This window comes from Orcinus orca, chromosome 6, assembly GCF_937001465.1.
Source record: "Orcinus orca chromosome 6, mOrcOrc1.1, whole genome shotgun sequence".
In the NCBI taxonomy this organism is placed as follows: domain Eukaryota; kingdom Metazoa; phylum Chordata; class Mammalia; order Artiodactyla; family Delphinidae; genus Orcinus; species Orcinus orca.
Genome location: NC_064564.1, coordinates 37419452 through 37426397, shown reverse-complemented (window position 1 = coordinate 37426397; position 6946 = coordinate 37419452). Strand labels below are relative to the sequence as shown.

Below are 6946 nucleotides of genomic sequence, written 5' to 3'. Positions count from 1 at the left end.
CTTAAAATGGAGGCACAGGGCCAGTCCAAGCCACCCTGGAAGGGGATTGCATGAGAGTATTAAAGTGGAGGCAGAGTTCACTGGGGGCCATCTTTGGAGACCAGCTGTCACCTACAGCAATCTTAGGTGACTTGATCAAGTCATGCATTTAGTCAGTGGCTGAACCAGAATTCAAGCAACCTGTTTTCTTCACTCTCTTTTCCATTTTTTTTTTTAATTGGGGTATAGTTGTTTTACAATGTTGTGTTAGTTTCTACTATACGGCAAAATGAAGTAGAGTTCCCTGTGCTATACAGCATGTTCTCATTAGTTATCTATTTTATACATATTAATTTATATACATCAATCCCAATCTCCCGATTCATCCCCCCCTTCTTTCCCCCTTGATGTCCATATGTTTGTTCTCTACATCTGTGTCTCTATTTCTGCCTTGCAAACAGGTCCATCTGTACCATTTTTCTAGATTCCACATATATGCATTAATATACGATATTTGTTTTTCTCTTTCTGAATTACTTCACTCTGAATGACAATCTCTAAGTTCATGCATGCTCTTCAAATGACCCAATTTCGCTCCTTTTTATGGCTGAGTAATATTCCATTGTATATATGTACCACATCTTCTTTATCCATTTATCTGTTGATGGGCATTTAGGTTGTTTCCATGACCTGGCTATTGTAAACAGTGCTGCGATGAACACTGAGGTACATGTGTCTTTTTGAATTATGGTTTTCTCTGAGTATATGCCCAGTAGTGGGATTGCTGGGTCATATGGTAATTTTATTTTTAGTTTTTTAAGGAACCTCCATACTGTTCTCCATAGTGGCTGTGTCGATTTACATTCCTACCAACAGTGCAAGAGGATTCTCTTTTCTCCACACCCTAACTCAAACAGTGCCAAAATCTTTTGTTGAATCCAAAGGACTAATCACATGAAGCTCAGTGACTAAAAAAAGTTTTAACAACAGAACATTTTTTTAAAAAATTAATTCCCCACACCACCCATTTGGTCCCCTTCTCCTCTCCAAGCCAGAGCCCTCCTGCAATGTGCTTTTTTCTTCAATTCTGATGTATATATATTCATGTCCAAAAATGCTGATTAAGCAGGGCTCATAGCTCAGAGATAAGTTCTAGACACTGTCACCAGCATTTCAAAGAGCTGCTGTTAACATATACTATCTAAAACATGGAAATAAGGCAAAGGGGGAGGAATCATGTCCTTTCAATGTCATACCGGGACATGGCTTAATAAGCTGACCAAAAGATTCTTCAGTTATCCAGGAGAACATACCTGTGTTTGATTTTGTTGTCTAGTAATTAGGTCCTGTGAAGTTTCATAACTTATAGATTTCTGTCCAAGAAAACTATTAATGATTTCTGTTTGTGATATAAACTAACCCCAAAGATTTGGCTTTATTTGTCCTGTAGGGTACCAACAAGTCTTGTAACTAACCTGGCAATTCATTCTAACATTTTTTAAATGCGTGTAAATACTCAGTTCCTCAAATTCTCCTTGAATCAGCTTATTTCTTACTGGCTTCCTCACTAATGAGTTGAGTAAATCTTTGATACAAGCTTCCTCTATATCTCTATGAGACTTAGATTTTCAACTTTCCAAAAATTACACTTTGACACTACAAAGACTCCAGTGGAACTTCCTGGGGGTAAGAAACTGAGGGCAGCAGGGGCTGACACGGGCCCTGGGCCATCATTGTCATCTATGCCGAGCTGGTTAACTCAGCCCACAGAACTGAATATCTTATTTGGCAGTAAAATTTTTAAGGATTATTCATGGGAGCTCACTTTACAGTGCTCAGGGCTTTTTTTCTGGGATTCAAGCAGCTCATGAGGAAAATCCTAAGCACTAAAATTCAGACAGGATTTTGCCACCTGGAAAGATGACAAGTGGGGAAAGGAGAAGAGGCAGCCAGCAGAAATTTCTGGAGAAAGACCACCATCTCTGCCAGTTCAACACTGGAATTTTTAGCTTTTGCTTGAAGAAGTTAACAATCCCTATGCACCCATATCACGTGTAAGAATTTCCACCTATACCCAGTGTATGTTCTTCTGCGGCTCTGCTCATCTAGGGGATCCAGCATTCTGTCCGCATCACATTATCGGATGTGCGTTTCTTCATAAGTTCACATAGTAGACAAAATCTCAGGCCAAAAATGCAGGGATATAAGAAATGTGATGTGCTATATTCTTCTTTACCTGAACTTTATTTCCATTTTGAGTTCCCACTGGGCCGTCTGCTGGAAATGTAATCGAATTCAATTCACAGCCAGTTCTGACCCTACCACTACAGGTGCAGGTACAGTCCAAAAGGATGTGAGAATGCTGGGACGCTCTACATGGCTGGACTGGACGTGGTCTATCTGCTCTGGCATACATTAGGCTGAGTACGGCTGCTGCCACTGCATCTCTCACTTCCAGCTTCTGGTCTACCCCAGGTCTGACTACTCCTCAGCTGAACACTGGGCTCTTTGAATTCTGCAGAAGATATGTTTCTGCTCCCACCCTTTCCAAGGAATCTGAAGCTAGATGCCTCTGGCCCTCTCTATCTAGGTGTGCTGGACAGCCATTTCTACTCTATGGCTCTCTTCATTTAAGAAAAAGTATCTACAACTTTAAAATAAGACAAAAACATGGTTGAGAGTTCTTTAAAATTAATTGTGGAGCATCATCGAACAAGCCTTCTTATGGGTCATCTGAGGAGACTCAAGGCAAAGTTTCTCAACGTTTTTGTTTTTTTTAATTTCCCTCCAAGGAGAAAATTTAATTACATTCCAATTTAATTTTAATTAATTAACTTAAGCTAGTTAATTTAATTAATAATCAGACACAAGAGGGAGGAGATATGGGGATATATGTATATGTATAGCTGATTCACTTTGTTAGAAAGCAGAAACTAACACACCATTGTAAAGCAATTATACGCCAATAAAGATGTTAAAAAAATAATCAATTGATTTCATTAATTGCTCTGATTTACCCCTGATGAGAGAACATAAATAGACTACATGTTGTTTAACTTTAAAAGTCATTGCTACCTGACTTGCTGGAGGTCTTTCACAGATTTTTGAAGAGACTCCAGGCAGGAGACGTGACAGAGGGGTGAATCTTGGGAGACCCAGAGAAGTCGCTATCTGATACAATAAGTCAGGGTATCAGTTCCTCTGGTAACACTTTTTCTAACCTATGTTAGCCAAACGAGAGCATTGGAGGTGGAAAATACACTTTCTCTCTCAAACTTTGCTCAGTTGCCTCTTTGAGTTTATTCACCAGAAATGGGTGGGCAATATAAAGGATTGTTTGTCAAATATTTCTACTCCTTTCTTTACCACTCAGAAAATAAACACTAGGAAGCCAATTTGTGACATCCTCACAGCTTATCTTTGCTAATCATAGGGTCTTTTCCTTTACTCCCTGCCTTTTCTCTTTCTACCTCCTCTCTAAAATAGCTTCAGCTCATCTTCATCCTTCTGCACAATAGCTTACCCTCATAAAAACATCTGGGGTTACTTATATCTTGATGAGACTCCAAATCTATGTGTTACCTTTTCCAGTGTTTTAGGTCCTGACTCTAACTGTGAAAGCTTTTGCAGCCAGTGCAGAGTATTCCAAGCCTCAGTGATTGGGTGAGAAAAAGAAAAAAGTAGAAGTACCAGTGATGGTAAAACTATATCAAGTGGTCTCACATATTTAAGACAGGTGATCCAAAATGAGAGGAAGCATGGGAGTCAAAATAATTTTGGAGAAATAATGACTAACTTTTTTTCCAAATTTGATGAAAAATACCAGCAGACAGACCCAAGAAGCTTAACAAATCCTAAGCAAATCATATTCAACTTGTTGAAAACCAAAGACAGAGAGAAAAATCTTAAAAGCAACCAGAAAATAAAGACATGTTCTCTAAAGAGGAACAATGAGAAGAATGAGAGCAGACAGCTCATCCATAGCAGTACAAGCCAGAAGAAAATGACAAGACGTCTTTAAAGTGCTAGAGGGAAAAAGAGAGTCTGTTGACCTAGAATTCTATATCAAGTGAAAATATTCTCTAAAAATAATAGGGAAAAATGACAAAAACAATTGCCAAGAGAATCTTCCCCAGCAGAAAGAAATATAAAACTCTTTGTGCTGAAGGGAAATGATATCAGAAAGAAACAGTAACAGAAATGAAGAAATGAAGCATGTCAGGAAGTATGTATATGCAGGTAAACAGAAAGTATTTTTCTCATTTCTTTTTTTATTTTTCTTTATTTATTTTTGGCTGCATTGGGTCTTCATTGCTGTGCATGGGCTTTCTTCTAGTTGCGGCGAGCAGGGCTGCTCTTCATTGCAGTGGCTCCTCCTTTTGCAGAGCATGGGCTCTAGGCACGTGGGCTTCAGTAGTGTGGCACGTGGGCTCAGCAGTTGTGGCTCATGAGCTCTAGAGCACAGGCTCAGTAGTTGTGGCACACAGGTTTAGTTGCTCAGCGACATGTGGGGTTTTCCCGGACCAGGGCTCAAATCTGTGTCCCCTGCATTGGCAGGCAGATTCTTAACCACTGTGCCACCAGGGAAACCTTCATTTCTTTTTTAAAAATACAATTTACTATTCAAAGTACATAAAAATGTACTGTGGGGTTTATAAAAATGCAGAGGTAAAATGAAAGACAATAATAGTACTAAGAATGGGAGAGATCATTTAAAATATGCTATAATAAGTTTTTTATATTATACTTAAAGAAGTATAATATTAATTCAAGGAAGACTATGGTAATATAAGGACACATACTGCAATCCCTATGGCAATCACTAAAATAGCTAAAAACCAATGGATGAGTTAAGATGGAATAAGTTTTTCAAATCCTTGGTTAATTTAAAAAGAAGGAAATGATGGAAAGAGGAACAAAGAACAGACAAGGCAGTGGTGGTCTTAAATTCAAACATATCAATAATTACTTCAACTGTGAGTGGACTAAAACTACAATTAAAAGGTAAAGATCGTCAAACTAGACAAGTAGGAAACACACATTATATGTTGCTTTCAAGAAATGGCCTTCAAGTATAGACAGAGCTTAAAAAATAAAAGATTGGGAAAATTATACCATGCAAACAACTAATCAGAAGAAAATTGTAGGGGCTACATTAATATCACAAGAAGTAGAATTCATGATAAGGAGTATCACCAGAGATAATGGTAGGCATTTCATAACGATGCAATAAACAATTTATTAAGGAAACATAATAATCCTAAATGTGTATGCATCTAATACAAAGCTTCAAAATAATGCAAAAACTGACAGAGCTAAGGGAGAAAAAGACAAATTCCAATTAAAATTGGAGATTTTAACATTTCTTTTCCAGTAATTGATTAAAACATATATATTAAAGATTGTTTTCCAACCAGAGCCCGGCAGAATGACTCCCACAAAGAAGGGTGGAGAGAAGAAGAAGGGCCGGTCTGCCATCAATAAGGTGGTGACCAGAGAATACACTATCGACATTTACAAGAGCATCCATGGAGTGGGTTTCAAGAAACGTGTCCCTCAGGCACTCAAAGATATCCTGAACTTTGCCATGAAGGAGATGAGAACTCCAGATGTACGCATTGACACCAAGCTTAGCAAAGCAGTCTGGGCCAAAGGAATAAGGAATGTCCCATCTCATGCCCATGTGCAGAAAACGTAATGAACATGAAGATTCACCAAACGAGCTCTATACCTTGGTTACCTATATACCTGTCACCACTTCCAAAAATCTACAGACACTTAATGTGGATGAGAACTAACTATTGATTGTCAAATAAAGTTATAGAACCACAAAAAGTTAAAAATTAATAAATATATATAAGACTTGAACAACACTATTAGCCAATTTTAAACTTATTGACATTTATAGAACACAACACCTAACAACTGTGGAATTCACATATTTTCCAAGTGTATGTGGAATATACATGAGATAGATCAGCTGCTGAGCCATGAAAGGTCTCAATCCATTATAAAGCACAATCCATTATAAAGCACAAAGCATATTCTCTAAAAATAATAAAACAAATAAAAGTATGATCTTTCACACAAAAAGTCAATAACAAAAAGATATCAGGAAAATCCCTAAACATTTGGAAGCTTACCAACAAAGTTTTAAATAGCCCATGGATCAAAAAAGAAATTCCAAAGGAAATTAGAAAATATTTTGAACTGGATGATAATGGAAGCAAAATACATCAAAATTTTGTGGAATGCAGCTAAAGCAAAGCTTAAAGGGAAATACCTAGAAAAGACAAAAGAAAGATTTAAAAGCACTGATCTAAACTTTCATCTTAAGAAGCTAGTAAAAGAAGAGGAAATTAAAGCAAAAGGAACAAAACAATAAAATAGAAGCAAAGTAGAAATAGTGAAATAAAAAGTAGACAAATGATAGAAAATCAACAAAACTGAGAATAGGTCTCTTGATAGTATTAATAAAATACAAGCCTCTATCTAGATTTATCAATAAAAAAGAGAAAAAATACAAATTACAAATTTCACTCATGAAAGAAAGAGAGTACATCATTCCAGATTCCACAGACATTTAAAAAAATAGTAAAAACAATTGTGAACAACTATATGCCAATAAATTTGACAAATTAGTTAAATGAACAAATTCCTTGAAAGACACAATTTACTAAAATTAAATAAGAAATTTAAAATTAAAAACAGAATACCATTTATACTAGGACAAAGAAATGAAATAGACATGAATCTAACAAAATATTATAAGATTCTATGTACAGATAAGTATAGAGCATTGATAAAAGAAATCAAAGAAGATACAAATAAATGGAAATATATCCTACCTTCATAGATTGGAAGACATAATATTGTTAAAATTCAATTCTTACCAAATTACCTATAATTCAACATAATCCCAACCAAATCTCTGTAAATTATTTGGTAGATACTGACAAACTGGTTC

The 6946-nt window shown here is 36.4% G+C and overlaps 1 pseudogene; it reads left to right on the top strand.

Annotated features, from left to right (window-relative positions):
- Positions 1–5407: 5407 nt before the first annotated feature.
- On the top strand, positions 5408–5896 carry LOC101281216 (60S ribosomal protein L31-like; annotated as a pseudogene).
- Positions 5897–6946: the final 1050 nt, after the last annotated feature.